We start from the raw sequence: 16,149 nt of genomic DNA on the forward strand, positions 1-16,149 counted from the left end.
AGTTGGTGATGGACAGGGAGGCCTGGAGTGCTGCCATTCATGGGGTCGCGAGGAGTCGGACAAGACTGAGAGACTGAACTGAACTGAGTCTGAATTGAAGCAGAAATCAGAGCAGAGGTTGTGTCCCTCCGGAGACGGCCAGCAGATGTCGCCACAGACCGGGAGGAGGCGAGGCGGTGCGGTGGGAGGGCCTCCCGCGGGGCGGCCTCACCTGGTGGCGGCCTCACCTGCCCGCCCCGCCCCCCGCGGAAGCCAAGAGCCCGGGCTCTGGCGTCACCTGGGCAATTGGGAAAGCGGCGCCCGGAGCCACGAGGAGGGGAGATGAAAGGCGGGTGGCGGGTGGGGGCCGCCTGCAGCGCCAGGTGAGAGCTGGCAGCCCCGCCCAGCGCCTGGGGACCAGGTGAGTCAGGCTCCCTGGCCCCGCGGGTGGAGGGAGGTGGCCAGGCTGGCACCCGGATGTTCGTGCTCCTTGGCTCTCATCCCCACTGGGTGACTCTGCTCAAGTCCCTTCCCTCTCTGGGCCCCAGCATTCTCTGTCTTTGCCAAATCCCTGAAGTGCTTTCCTGTGATTCTGAGTAATAATAATTTTCATTCATTAAGCAATATGTTGTGTACATGTCCCATTCCAGCCTCAGCATAGCTCTCTGAGGTCAGTAGTTTTCTTACCTCCATTTTATAGAGGAGGCCAGAAAGAGCATCAGAGAGGTGAGGTCACTTGTTCAGGGTCACACAGCATCCACTTAGCAAGTCGCAGACTAGGGATTTGAACTCAGGTCTGCCTGCAGAGACAGCTCTGACCTTGTTCCTTCCCTTGCTTGCGCACAAAGTTCTGACCTTCTGAGAGACACACCATATTTTCAATTGAATTTGTATTCATTTTCAACCTTTTTGTGTGTGTGTGTGGTAAAATATACATTACAAAATTTAGCATTTTGAAGTGTGCAATTCAGTGGCATTTAGTACCTTCACAATGCTGTGCAACCACCACCTGGATCTAGGGCCGGAACATTTCCATTTCCTTTTAGAAACTCGGACCCAGTGAACAGTCTATTCCCCCTCCTCCCAGCCCCCAGCAGCAACTAATCTGCTTTCTGTCTCTATGGATTTGACCATTCTGGATATTTAATTGTGGCTCAGTCTTCATTCTGTACCAGGCCATCCTTGTGCACTCTCACAGGATGCCAGGAAATCATCATCCTTGTCCCCAGACTTGGCTGCAAGTAGGAATCACCTGATGACTTAAAAATGAAGCAAAACAAGAAATCGCAGATTCCTGGCTCTCATGCCCAGACTTCCTGACTTAATTGACCTGTGATCTGATGAGGGTATCAGAGTTTTGGAAGATCCCAGGTGTTTCTACTGGGCAGCAAAGTTCAAGAACCCCTGCTCAGAACCTTCTGGCTCATGGAGCATCATTCCTTTTACAGGCAGGAAAGCTGAGGTCCAGAGAGAGCTTTCCTGGCTCACACAGAACGTCTGTGGCTGAGCCAAGACTGGAACTAGCATTCCTGCTTCTCACTCACACCGCTCTCATCCCACTGCTTTTCTAGGTATGTAATGTCTTCTGCCTCAGTTTCCTCATTTATTACATGTGGACCTTAACTGTACCTCCTCATAGGGTGGTTGTCTGACCAACTGAGATTATACCAACTGAGATTTGAGCACTGTGAAGTGCTCAAAGTGGGGCTTGGTTTACAGCAAATGATACACATTTACTGTTGCTGTTTTATGTACTTGGGGTACAGAAATGAGTGAGGTGCAGGAAGGCTGTGAGCTCATGAAGGACAGGGCCGAGGGCTCCTCCCTCTGTGCCCAGCATTCGGGGCAAACCCTGACATTTCATAGAAGTAAGTGTTCTAAGTGTAGGGAACAGGTTCTTGGCTGGGCTCACTGACCCTCTCTGCACTGGCACTGGCTGACCCCCTTGCCTCTTCTGGCACCCTGGCCTTACTCTGCAGACCCGGGACACTGAGGCCTACAGAATCAACCAGCCTGGAGCCATCGAAGCGTCCACTCTTTAGACAGCTGTGTGTGTGTCTTGTAGCTGTGACTTGACCTTATTGTCCTTTTACGGGCAGGAGTCAGGTTTCCTGTACCCTCGACTGTGTCAGGCATGTGGACCTGGAACACAGTAAGCATCTTATAAGTCTCACCTGAGGCTCTGACTGACCTTTAGTTCCTGGGGGCACTGGGGACAGGATCCTCTCTGCCCCCGCCTTTTGCTCTTTCCATGTGTACATCCAGGTGTTGGGCACTGCCAGCCTCTTCCTTGATGCTCCTGCTAACAGAACCTCATCACTTGCGGGAAAAAAAGGGGCGTGTCAAGTTTGCAGGGAAGCTGGGACCAGCCCCAGGGATGAAACATCGCGAGACTCTGCGTAGTCACGGTAAACCCAGTCCCGTTGCCTAGGTATCCTTGGCTTCTGGGTACCGACGTGACCCACTTCTGGTCAGCGGGACCTGATGGCAGCTCTGGGACTGTGAGGGGTTCCGGGAAATGTCCCTTCCTCCCCCCCCCCCCCCCCCCCCCCCGCCCAATGCTTTGGAGGCTGGCAGACGAGGGCTACCATGGAGCTGAGTCTAGGAATGGAGGACTAGAGAGTTGCAGTGATATTGATCCAGAACTTTGGCCTCCCTGAGCTCGCGAACCCCGGCAGCCTGCTCTGGGCTTGTTAGGTGGGAAATTGTACTTGGTTGTTTAAGGCGATCTAGTCTGTGACCTGCAGTTGAGCACACCCTAACTGAGCACACACAACTCTTCCCAGCCCAGGTCCTTGCTCTGTTTGAAGACAGAAGGACAGCCCAAAGCCCCGGGTTCCTTTCATCACTTTTTTCCTCCCTTGACTTCAAAGTACACAGTGATAATACCTCCCGGGGTTTATTACCACTAATAACAAGCACATTTATAAATACTAACATTTTTTACATTTTCTCTGTGTTAGATCTTTATGCGGGATGTTTAATGCTCACACGGTGTGGATCCTAGAACATGCTTACAAATGAGGAAGCCTGGGACTCAAGGAAGTTCTGTAGATTGGTGATTCAGAGCTTGGTCCTGTTTCCTGAAGCTGACAAATCCTGTTCTCCCTGCAAATCGGCCTCCCTCATGTCCAGACCCCAACTCATTCCTTTATTCCTGTTTTTCTCCTTGTGTGATTCTTGCACATAGTAGGTGCTTGAGAGAGAGAGCGTGTGATATTCATTGTCTGCTGTCTTACATCACCAGCCATTTACCAACCAGGGCAAGCAGAGCACCCCCTGTGTTTAGAGGGGTGCACCTGTGTGTGTCTGTTGGGGAGTGGGTGTTTAGTTGGAGAAAATGGGCCTTGTCCACAGTAAAAAGAACAACTCCCATTAATCGAAGGAGTACCTAAGGTACCAGGTCTTGTGCTTTACATATTTTTGTTTAAGGTCTACAGTAGCTCTAGGGAATTTTTTCAGGAATCTCAAGCCTCTGGGACATCAAGTGGTTTGCCCAGTCACCCAGAGCAGATGGGAACCAGGTCTGTGTGTCTGGAACTTGTGTCTCAGCCCAGAGCAGAGAAGGTCAGCATGTCCGGAGCCAGAGGGAGGTTCCCTCCTCTGTAGGGAGGCTTCACTGGACAGGAAGCACCTGAACTGAGTCTGGAAGGATGGGCTAGACTCCCAGAGCAGGAGAGGGCTTGGGCAAACTCGTGGAGATGACACAGTGTCTGTTTCATTGGGAAATTGGGGATTATTATGAAAAAAAACCAGGCCACATGGCCCCTGTGTACCTCTTGTGATAGAAGGTGATTATGGGAGGGGAGTTTGGGGCAGAATGCATATATGTATATGTATGGCTGAGTCCCTTTGCTGTTTAATTGAGACAATCACATTTTAAATTGGCTATACCCCAATACAAAATAAAAAGTTAAAAAAAGATGCAATGGAGACGCAGACATAGAGAACAGACTTACGGACACAGCGGGGGTTGCTTAGGAAGGAAAAAGTGAAAGTCGCTCAGTCGTGTCTGACTCTTTGCGACCCCGTGGACTATACAGTCCGTGGAATTCTCCAGGCCAGAATGCTGGAGTGGGTACCTTTCCCTTCTCCAGGGGATCTTCCCAACCCAGGGATCAAACCCACGTCTCCCTCATTGCAGGTGGATTCTTTACCAGCTGAGCCACCAGGGAAGCCCGAGGAGGGAGAGGGTGGTACAAACGGAGAGAGTAGCATGGAAACATATACACTGCTGCTGCTGCTGCTGCTGCTAGGTCGCTTCAGTCGTGTCCGACTCTGTGCGACCTCATAGATGGCAGCCCACTAGGCTTCCCCGTCCCTGGGATTCTCCAGGCAAGAACACTGGAGTGGGTTGCCATTTCCTTCTCCAGTGCATGAAAGTGAAAAGTGAAAGTGAAGTCGCTCAGTCGTGTCCGACTCTAGCGACCCCATGGACTGCAGCCTACCAGGCTCCTCTGTCCATGGGATTTTCTAGGCAAAAGTACTGGAGTGGGGTGCCATTGCCTTCTCCGAACATATACACTAGCATTTGTAAAATAGATGGCCAGCGGGAATTTGCTGTATGACTCAAGGAATTCAAACCAGGGCTCTGTGACAACTTAGAGGGGTGGGATGAGGTGGGAGGGGGGAGGGAGTCTCAGGAGGGAGGGGACATATGTATACCTATGGCTGATCCTTGTTGATGTATGGCAGAGACCAACACAATATTGTAATTATCCTGCAACTAAAAAGAACTTTTAAAGAAGACGGACATAGGAAAAATACAGGCTTTAGATCTTTTGAGTTAAAAAAAAAAAAGAGGTATTGATTAGAATAGCAGCTTAGGTTCCATGATGCCACTGGCTTCTGAAGGGCAACGCCCGGGTGAGTATCTATTCTCCTGGCTCCCCTGAAGAGAATGTTTATTCTGCTGTTGGCAACAGAAGATGAGAAAGGCAGTTGTAAATACCTCTGTGTTGATTTCCTTCAATTAGAATTCACTGAGCACCAGACCCTGCCTTAGCAGGACTCACAATCCGGTAGAGGGGACCTGCCTGAAAATGACCCCTGTGTCAGTTTCATCAGCCACCCTGCCCTTCAGCAAGGCCATGCATTTGATTTACAATTGTTTGTTTCTTTTAATCCTTGGAGCAGCCTCGTTGGTAGGGGTCCTTTCTCACTTTAACTCAGGAGATGAGGATAGGGGCCAAGCAGTCACGTGACTTAATCAAGCACCTGAAGCTAGTCAGTTCCTAAGGCGCTGAGACCCTTCCCCAGGTCTTTGGGGTTCTAAAGTTCAAATTCTTTCAGTTACCTGCATTGCATGATATCCCAAGCATGTGGGCTTTCAAAGAATGCCCACAATCTGGGCTGTTAAAAAAAAACAACAACAACAAAAAAACACCAGGAGAACAATTGCTGAGGCTGAATTCAAGCTACTGACTCACAGAACTCCTGACTGTAACCTTCTGCTTCCAGCATGCACGTGGAGCATCCTTCAGATGGGCCGGCTATGCTGGTTAGGACAACTGCAAGAGGACCCTGGGTGTCCTGGGCCCTGGAGGGCTTTCTGAGTGTGACTCGATGAACCCCATCTATGAAATGGGCCTGGCTATCGCTTGTGTCTCATGTCCACAGCTCTGGGTTCTGCACATTCGGGGAGGCTGGGGCCCAGTCTTGCAGCAGGTAGGTTTCTTCCCTGTATGTGGGTCACTGCGGGGATGAGGCTGGCCTGGGTTGGGCAGACTCTCTGCTCCTGCCTCCCCTCCACGCTCAGAAGCTTTCAGGGTGATTAGTTCCCCTCCTGGAGGGATCCTGTTACGGTTCTACCAGGAGGGCCTCTGAAAGTCCTACCTGCGATAAGAAGGCTGCGTCTCGGTTAATCTCCCAGCTTAGAGGCCATGTTTGAATATTTAAGAAATGGTTTCCAGGCTTGGGGCTGGGAGGAGGGAGTGGTACACGGGGCCTGGCCTAGTGGGTTTTGAAGGCATGTATCCTCAGAGGCCTTTTCTGCTCTTCAAGCCCGTGGGGCCTAGTGTCTCCCAAGTCGTTCCTTTAGGTTGAAGTTCACTTGTACCTGGACCAGGGGGCCTGACTGGGGATTGTATTTATGGAGAAGCCCAACTGGACTCCGGCCATGTGCTGGAAGCAGTGCCAAGTCCGAGGGCCAGTGTCCAACCGTACTCCCAGCCCCAACAGTTCCAGGCCTGTGTGTCTTGACTGCTCTCTCCCTCAGTTGGCAGACTGAGGGCAGGACCCACTGGGAGTAGAAGTTCAAGAAGGGAGCCAGCCATGAGTGAACACCAGCTACATGCATTCTGAGTGAGTAAGCCTGGCTGTCTGGCTGAGCGGGGTTTGAATTTTTCTTTATTGCTTTCATGCTGTGTGTTCCTGGGCAAGTCACTTAACTGCTCTGAGCTTTCATTGTCTCTTTTGGGAAGTGGGTCCAATAGGATGTACTTCATGTGGCTCTTTTTAGACTTTCATAGGCTTTAAAGTGCCTGCTAGTAGGTTAGTTTTTTTTTTTTTAATAGACTATTTAGTTGAAAAATTGTGTATTCATTTGTAACACTTGCTGGTTGGAACTCACACCTGTGCTGCTGCTGCTAAGTCGCTTCAGTTGTGCCCAGCTCTTAGCAAGCCCATGGACTATAGCCTACCAGGCTCCTCCATCCATGGGATTTTCCAGGCAAGAGTACTGGAGTGGGGTGCCATTACCTTCTCCGACTCACACCTGTAGCTGTTTTTTCTAAATGACTGCAGTGAGAAGTCAGGAGAAATAGCCAGAAACCTATAGGCCTGGTTCCTGAATTTTTCTGGCTTTGCCCAAAATAGTTAAGATCTGAAAGATCAGTGAAGGTGCTGTGGGTGTTTTCTACATTCATAGGGGAAAGCGGCTTTTCAGTCAACAATATGAAAATAATTGGCTGGAAGAAATTAGGTGAGTTTAACTTCAAAATATATCACCAAAGTGTTCCCCCCATAAAACAACCTTCTATTAAGACAATTATATGTAATGTATATTGCAAAATGAAAGTTTCTATTTTTGCATTTGGACAAAACATGAAACTGTACTGCATGTTTTATTTCTTAGTCCGTGTTAAGTTGCCACCCCTTCTTTGTGGAAAAAGATGATCTTATATTCTGTGATGGTGTCCTTTTATTTTTCATGGTTAGAAAACATTCTTTCTCTTATGAAATGACAGTGGTGATGGTTTTAAGTTTTGGAAACTTATTAGTGAATAGACAATATATGTAGAGTGTTTAAAGGGCTCCAAAGATAAATAAAGTGAATCTCCCTCCCTTCCCTGACTCTCAGTCATCCGTGTCTCTCCCTGAAGGAGGCAGATTCTTATAAATTGCTCGTGACCTAGTCTAGTCTGTGCATGCTCATGGAAAGAGGGCAACATCATTCCTAATGGGGCAAAACTTGGTTCTTTGGCAGAGCAGTGAGGGTGGGAGTTAAAAAGATCTTAGATGTTATTTCCGTTATCATCGTGTATGTATGGTTCCACTTTGTGTCCTGTTCTGGTTTGCTTGGGACCCAGTCATTGGCTGGGTGCACCAAGTATAACATTGTTCCTCTGGGGAAGTGGGATCTACTTTATGATAACTCAATTGCTTCTATTTTTTGAGGCCATCTCTGGGGTCTTTAAATGAGCTGTGGGGGGTATTAGTGCCTACACCCAATTTCCCTCTTACTGTCTTAGGGCATGTTTATGAGCAGCAAGCTGTACGCTTTGTGCTCATGGAACCTCTTGGGTCTCAAGATCAGATCTAGAAATGTGTTTTTGCTGATAATGGTGTTCGTTTAAAGGTGGCAGGTGAAGGCAGCCCAGGCTTCAGGCTGACTTCCTGCACCTGTGCAGACAGCACTAATCAATCGATCATTGCACACTTTCCTGTGAGATCAGACAGACCGTAGAATCCCACTCAATGTAATGTTCTAGGGTGTGGGCAAAGGAGGTGACACGCACTGCAGTTCTGCTATAGTATCTTAGTACACTGTTTCCCACGCTTTGGTATTTTACAGATCAGTGGAATTTCTGAAAAATCAGATGCACTAATGTGAAAGTGTCCCTTACTCAATAGTGTCTGACTCTTTGTGACCCCATGGACTGTAGCGCACCAGGCTCCGCTATCCTTGGGTTCTCCAGGCAAGAATACTGGAGTGGGTAGCCATTCCTTTCTCCAGGGGCTCTTCCTAACCTAGGAATTGAACCTGGGTCTCCTGCCTTGCATGCAGATTCTTTGCCATCTGAGCCCTGGACTAGTGTTAGGTGTCCACTCTTTGTTTTGGCAGGTACTGCTGCTGCTAAGTCACTTCAGTTGTGTCCGACTCTGTGTGACCCCATAGACGGCAGCCCGCCAGGCTCCCCCGTCCCTGGGATTCTCCAGGCAAGAACACTGGAGTGGGTTGCCATTTCCTTCTCCAATGCATGAAAGTGAAAAGTGAAAGTGAAATCGCTCAGTCATGTCCGACCCTCAGCGACCCCATGGACTGCAGCCTTCCAGGCTCCTCTGTCCATGGGATTTTCCAGGAAAGAGTAATGGAGTGGGGTGCCATTGCCTTCTCTGTTTGGCAGGTACTAGAAAAATTTAAAAATAGCTGCTGTTTAAAAATCACCATTTGTTCATTTTTTTTTTTTTTTAAGAAAGTACATTTTTAACACCAAAAAATTTGGAAAAAGCTTTCAGAAGAAAGGACAATAAGCATGGTTAGCTTCATTTTAAAAAGAAAAATTTTCTTTCTCTTCTCATTTTGCTCCAGGCACCTAAAGTCTTCATTATGAATTGATAGCAGTTCAGATGGTGGTCCAGAGTGGGTCAAGAGGGAAGCCCCCCACCTCGATGTGTTCAACTCTCTCTGTAGAGGCATTTCTTTACATCTTAGAGTTTTGTAAAGACTCATGTCTGATGGGCCCATAGATACTTCTATTAAAAATCCACATCATTACCTTGGTGGATCGAAAACAAATATCTCAGTTCCAACTGAGTGAGTGAGTGTTAGTCGCTCAGTTTTGTTCAACTCTTGCGACTCCATGGACTGGAGCCTGCCAGGCTCCTTTATCTATGGGATCTCTCAGGCAAGCATACTAGAGTGGGCTGCCATTTCCTGCTCCAGGGGATCTTCGTGACCCAGGGATTGAGCCCTGGTCTCCTGCATTGCAGGCAGATTCTTTACCAACTGAGCCAACCAGAGAAGCCCCCAGTTCTAACTGGAAGGTCGCTAAAAAAGATAGTTAAATAATCTTTAAGAGCACAGACCTACCGTTTCGAAGAGAACAGGAAAGACTAGGTTACGAAAGATCATGACCCTTATCTGGGGTACTTTGTCGCCTTGAACTCCCCTAGGCACACCATCAAGAAACTCCAGAAGTCTAGTGATAAAACAGAATGGAGATCAGCCAACTTTTTCTATGAAGAGCCAGAGTTGTATTAATAAATATATTTGGCTCTGCAGGTCACACAGCCTCTGTTGCAACTACTCATCTCGGCCCCTGAACCCGGAAAGCAGCTGCAGATGACATGTGAGCAAATGGGCATGGCTGTGTGCCAATAAAACTTTATTAACAAAAGCAGTCCATGGTCTTGCCAATGCTGAGCCACTGTCTGTCTCCTGACGTGGTATTGTCTGAGCCAGTGGGTCTCAAAGAGTGGTCCCTGGTCTCCCATCATCAGTGTCACCTGGGAACTTATTAGAAATACACATTCTTGGGTCCCTACCTCAAGCCTTCTGAATCAGAAACCCTGGGGTGGGACCTAGAAATCTGTGTTTTAACAAGTCCTCCATTTGATTTTGCTACATGTTCAAGTTCAAATTCTGATCATATTCTTTCTCCATATGCATCTTGGCTGTATATCTTGTCCCTAAGGACACCTTCCCCTACAGCCCTCTTCAGGGAGATTGTGGGTTTCTCCCAGCTCCTGAAGAACTCAGTACCTGCAGATGTGGTGGGTGTACTCTTTGCTTTCCACTGACACTTAAAAACATTAAAAAAAGTTTTTTTTTAGTTGGAGGATAATTGCTTTACAATGTTGTGTTGTCTGTTGTACAATGTGAATCAGCTATATGTATACATAAATCTCCTCCCTCTTGAGCCTCCCTCCCACACAACTGACACTTTGAAATGATCTCTACTCCTTCCCTCATCAAAACTCCCAGCTAATATGAAGGGATTTTCAATAAACTCTTTCCTGGCTTGGCAACTTCTTCTCTGCCCCAGTTTCTACCATTTCTCTGACCATCATGCTTCTGGCTTCAGTCATGACATTGAAGATCAACATTCAACACTCTTCCCTCTCAGTTCCTAGACCATCTTGGCTCTAGTGATTATTTTCCTTGCCTTTCAACCATCCACTTATGTTGTCATGACTCAGGACTTGACTTAAATGTCACTTTCTCAGAGACACCTTTGCTAAACTAGCTTTCCACAGGCAAGCCAGTCCTTTACTGCAGTATTACCATATTTAACTTATTCCTAGTACTGATTAGCACCTGGAAGTATCTCATTTAACAATTAACCTGCATGTCTGTTGCAATCTTAAATCTAGTTCCCTGAAAATGGAGCCTGTGATGGGAATGTTAGCCAACCAATTTATTAAGAGAGTTCTCTTAGGAGATGAGGCATGAGGGAAAGATGGTAAGTCAGGGGAAAAAAAATCTAAGCAAGAGTATGACCTCAGGGATAGACAAATAGATCAATGCAACAGAAGCCAAGTTCACACAGACACAATTTTTAGCAAATGCCCCAATTCCATTAGGAAAGGAAAGTCTTTTCAACTGGTTAAATGTTTGAAAAAAGAAACCTCAATTGTTGTTCAGTCACTCAGTCGTATCCGACTCTTTGCAACCCCATGGACTGCAGCACACCAGGCTCCCTGTCCTTCATCATCTCCTGGAGCTTGCTCAACTCATGTCCATTGAGTTGGTGATGCCATAAAACCATCTTGTCCTCTGTCTAAAACCATCTTGTCCTCTGTCATTCCCTTCTCCTCCTGCCTTCAATCTTTCTCATCATCAGGGTCTTTTTCAATGAGTCGGTTCTTCACATCAAGTGGCAAAAATATTGGAGCTTCAGATCAATCCTTCCAATGAATATTCAGGACTGATTTCCTTTAGGATTGACTGGTTTGATCTCCTTGCATTCCAAGGGACTCGCGAGTCTTCTCTAGCAGCACAGTTCAAAAGCATCAGTTCTTTGGCAATCATTCTTCTTGATGGTTCAACTCTCACATCCATAGATGACTACTGGAAAAACCATAGCTTTGACTAGATGAATCTTTGTTGGCAAAGTAACGTCTCTGCTTTTTAATATGCAGTCTAGGTTTGTCATAGCTTTTCTTCCAAGGAGCAAGCGTCTTTTAGTTTCATGGCTGCAGTCACCATCTGCAGTGATTTTGGAGCCCAAGAAAATAAACTCTTGTCACTGTTTCCATTTTTCCCCCATCTACTTGTCATGAAGTGATGGGACTGGATGCTTTGATCTTAGCTTTTTGAATGTTGAGTTTTAAGCCATCTTTTTCACTCTCCTCTTTTACTTTTATCACAAGGCTCTTTAGTTCCTCTTCGCTTTCTACCATAAGGGTGGTGTCATCTGCATATCTGAGGTTATTGATATTTCTCCTGGCAATCTTGATTTCAGCTTCATCCAGCCTGGCATTTCGCATGATGTACTCTTCATATAAATTAAATAAGCAGGGTTACAATATACAGCCTTGATGTAATCCTTTCCCAATTTTGGACCATTTCATTGTTCCATGTCCAGTTCTAACTGTTGCTTCTTGACCTGCATACAGGTTTCTCAGAAGGCAGGTAAGGTGGTCTGATATTCCCATTTCTTTAAGAATTTTTCACAGTTTGTTGAGATTCACACAATCAAAGGCTTTAACATGGTCGATGAAGCAGAAATAGATGTTTTTCTGGAATTCTCTTGCTTTTTCTATGATCCAACAGATATTGGATATTTGATCTCTGGTTCATCTCCCTTTTCTAAATCCAACTTGAGCATCTGGAAGTTCTCAGTTCAAGTACTGTTGAAGCCTAGCTTGGAGAATTTTGAGCATTACTTTGCTAGCATGTAAAATGAGTGTAATTGTGCGGTAGTTTGAACATTCTTTGGCATTGCCCTTCTTTGAGATTAGAATGAAAACTGACCTTTTCCAGTCCTGTGGCCACTGCTGAGTTTTCCATATTTGCTGGCATTTTGAGTGCAGCACTTTCACAGCATCATCTCTTAGGATTTGAATAGCTCAGCTGAAGTTCCATCACTTCCACTAGCTTTGCTTGTAGTGATAGTTCCTGAGGCCCACTTCACTGAGCACTCCAGGATGTGTGACTCTAGGTGAGTGATCACACTATTGTGGTTACCTGGGTCAATAAGATCTGTTTTGTATAGTTTTTCTGTGTGTTCTTGCCACCTCTTCTTAATTGCTTCTGCTTTTGTTAGGTCCATTCTGTTTCTCTTCTTTGTTGTGTATTGTATTCTTTATTGTGTCCATCTTTGCATGAAATGCTCCCTTGTTATCTCTCATTTTCTTGAAGAGATCTCTAGTCTTTTTCATTCTATTGTTTTCCTCTACTTCTTTACATTGATCACTGAGGAAGCCTTTCTTATCTCTCCTTGCTATTCTTTGGAGCTCTGCATTCAGATGGGTATATCTTTCCTTTGTTCCTTTGCCTTTAGCTTCTCTTCTCAGCTATTTGTAAGGCCTCCTCAGAAAACCATTTTGCTTTTTTGCATTTCTTCTTCTTGGGGATGATCTTGATCACTGTCCTGTACAATGTTACGAACCTCTGTCCATAGTTCTTCAGGCACTCTATCGGATCTAATCCCTTGAATCTATTTGTCACTTTCACTGTATAATCATCAGGGTTTTGATTTAGGTCATACCTGGATGGCCTAGTGGTTTTCCCTACTTTCTTCAATTTAACTCTGAATTTTGCAATAAGGAGTTCATGATCTGGAACGTAAGTTGCTCCATGGAATTGGTACCCCATTATGGGCTTTTGTACCACCATGCCAGCCTCCCCTACAGAAGGATAGCTTAGCCTCCTGGAAGAGGCGGTTCCATTTTGGCCAATTATATGGAGAATGAGTCAGCTCTGAGTTATATTCAGCCAACAACAGTGCAGCTGGGGGAATGGGTGCACAGTCCAGCTAGGAGGGTTCAGATAGGACACCAGCATTGTCTGCTACAATCCACCCTTTAGAGCCATTTGCTTCTCACATACATTCATTTCATCTAGGTGGAGTATCTCCAGGACTCTGGTCACCAATTCCTGAAGACATTTCTAAGAGGAGGGAAAGTGGGCTGGATGAGAGCCCCCACTGTTGCAGATGGTTTCATGTTATCAACCATCCCATGGACAAGTGTTTCCATGTCATCAACCATCACATGCATGAGTATTTCCATGTCAAACACTCATCATCTTCCTCCCACTCACTATTCATTCCGGGTTCCCCTCTCCCTCTTCTGGTCTGAGCAACTGGCCTGGTGGGGTGACTCAGATCCTCATCCTGGAGGAGTCTGAGCCCACGGTGACCCCATCCTTATCAGGCCGGGGTGGCTGTATTATCCATGTTCAGTTACTCCTAGGCATGGGGACAACAGGAGATGCCCTAGCAAACTGCCAAACACAAGCAATTACCTCCCTATCTCCATTGTGTTGGGCTTCCCCAGTGGCTCAGAGATAAAAGAATCCACCTGCCAATGCAGGAGGCATGGGTTCAATCCCTGTGTCTAGAAGATCCCTTGGAGGAGGAAGTGGCAACCTCCTCCAGTATTGTTGGCCTGGAGAATCACATGGACAGAAGAGCCTGACGGGTTATACTGTCCATGGGGTCACAAGAATTGGATACAACTTAGTGAATAAAAAACAAAAACAAAAAACATAAAAATTCCATTGTGCTACAGTCCAGTCTCCTGATGATGATCAAGGTCAGTGACCCATGCCAGCATGCTGATTGCTCTGCCTTCTGGAGGACTGGTGTGAATTCCACAAAGTGACCAGGAAGCAGCCATAGATTTGAGTTGAGTGGGATTACTGTTGAGTCCTGGGATTATTACTGAGCCTCTCTCTGAGTACTAGGGTCTCTAGACCCAGAGGATTCCAACTCACAGGGAATTCTTCAAGTGAGTTGCTGGGGAGTGATGCTGGGCAGAAGCCTCCTGCATCTGTCTTCCTGCTGTTAAACTGTCAGACCTTTGAAGTCAGCTGCTCTCTCAGTATTCACCACTGTATCTTCTATGCCAAGAACAGTACCTGGCATGTATTTACCACTTGGTTATTATACTTAAAGACTGATTGCCAGAGACTGACTTGATGCTTTATGGGGTATGTTTAAGGAGTATCAAACGATACCAGTTTTCTTTAAGATGTTCCAATTTATTTTATGATGATGGAGTTATAAATGTTCATTGTAGAGCATTTAAAATATAGAAAAAGCAGGGGGAAAAAATCAAGATCACCTGGCGATAACCTATGGTAACCAGAACTATGGTATGAACCTGCTTTGCACAGTGGCTTTTGAGAATCTCTTGGGAACACTGGCGTCTCAGAGAAGGGGCTTCATGACTTGTCTTGAGAGTGAAGGGGAGGGTGTGTCTCCCCCAGAACAGGAACTCTTCACAATTTTATTGAAATTTTGTTTGAAAAAAAGGATTTGCAGCAAAAACTCTCTCTCTATATATACATAAAAGGTTGAAATCTATCAGTCTACACTGTAGAGCTGACAGTTTTTATTCAGCCGACTTTCAGTTTCATATCACCATCGATAAATAGTAGAGATGATCCCGGCCCTGCTATCGTCCATGGCAGTTCCTGGCACTTGACCAGCCCCTGGTGTAGACTCCTCTTCTCCTCAGAACACCGCAGAGTTATGTGACAGACTAAGGGAAACTTTTACTGCAAAAAACCAGATGTTGCCGACTGGAAGAGACCAGCGGTGGTGGAAAACAGAACCATGAATGAGTCATGTTCAATCATCTCAGACAAGCATAAAAGTATATAAAAGATTAGTGCAGAAGAGAATTTATACCAGGCTCTGTGCTGTCTGAGAACATGATTTAGATTAAAAAGAAGGAAAAAAAAATATCTTGGAGCCACCTGGAACACCATAGTCAGAAGGCTTTTAGGGTTTGGATTTCAATATCCATCACTGTAACCTTTTAGATTATAATTTTTATTTTTTGAAAGCCTATCAAAACAACCAGACCTGCATTCAGGCAATATGTCAAAGAGAGATGACTATCCACATGCCCGCTGGCTCTCCAGCCTCAAGGTTCAAGCATACAGTTATGTCAGAGATGGCATATCCATCTTTGCCCCTTTGGTTTGGTGTTGAGAGCCTCTTGATGAGGGTGGAAGAGGAGAATGAAAAAGCTGGCTTAAAACTCAACATGAAGAACACTAAGATCATGGCATCTGGTTCTATCACTTCATGGCAAATAGAAGGGAAAAAGGAGAAGTGACATACTTTATTTTCTTGGGCTCCCAAATCACTGCAGATGGTGACTGCAGCCACGAAATTAAAAGACACTTGCTCCTTAAAAGGAAAGCTATGACAAACCTAGACAGCACATTCAAACACAGAGGCATCACTTTGCCAAAAAGGTCTGTCTAGTCAAAGTTATAGTTTTCCCAGTAGTCATGTATGGATGTGAGAGTTGGATCATGAAGAAGGCTGAGTGCTGAAGAATTAATGGTTTTGAATTGTGCTGGAGAAAACACTTCAGAGTCCCTTGGCCTGCAAGGAGATCAAACCAGTCGATCCTAAAGGAAACCAATCCTGAATATTCATTGAAAGGACTGATGGTGAAGCTGAAGCTCCAAGACTTTGGCCACCTGATGCAAAGAGCTGATGACTCAGTGCAAAAGACCCTGATGTTGGGAAAGATTGAGAGCAGGAGGAGAAGGAGGCAACAGAGGATGAGATGGTTAGAGAGCACCACTGACGCAATGCACATGAATTTAGTGAACTATGGGAGATGGGTGTGCTGGAGTCCATGGGGTCACAGAGAGTCCGACACAACTTAGCAACTTAACAACAACAACAACAACAACAACAACATTCAACTATGGTTGGGTTTATAGCCTTAACAGGGAACAGCAGGCTGGATGAGGGGCTTAGGAGGGAGGGCTGGTGAATTTGCCTGCTGTCTGTGTTTATACTGAAGAGCTAATTG

The 16,149-nt window shown here is 46.1% G+C and overlaps 1 long non-coding RNA gene across 1 annotated transcript in view; it reads left to right on the top strand.

Moving 5' to 3' along the window:
- Window positions 1–285: 285 nt before the first annotated feature.
- Window positions 286–16,149, top strand: part of LOC139176742 (uncharacterized) — a 108,813-nt gene continuing 92,949 nt past the window's right edge. Inside the window, exons 1-4 of the long non-coding RNA XR_011561182.1 lie at window positions 286–400; window positions 1,428–1,550; window positions 5,440–5,646; window positions 6,197–6,282. This is a non-coding gene — a long non-coding RNA (uncharacterized lncRNA). The remainder of the gene's footprint in view (window positions 401–1,427; window positions 1,551–5,439; window positions 5,647–6,196; window positions 6,283–16,149) is intronic.

Source organism: Bos indicus, chromosome 17, assembly GCF_029378745.1.
Source record: "Bos indicus isolate NIAB-ARS_2022 breed Sahiwal x Tharparkar chromosome 17, NIAB-ARS_B.indTharparkar_mat_pri_1.0, whole genome shotgun sequence".
NCBI lineage: Eukaryota > Metazoa > Chordata > Mammalia > Artiodactyla > Bovidae > Bos > Bos indicus.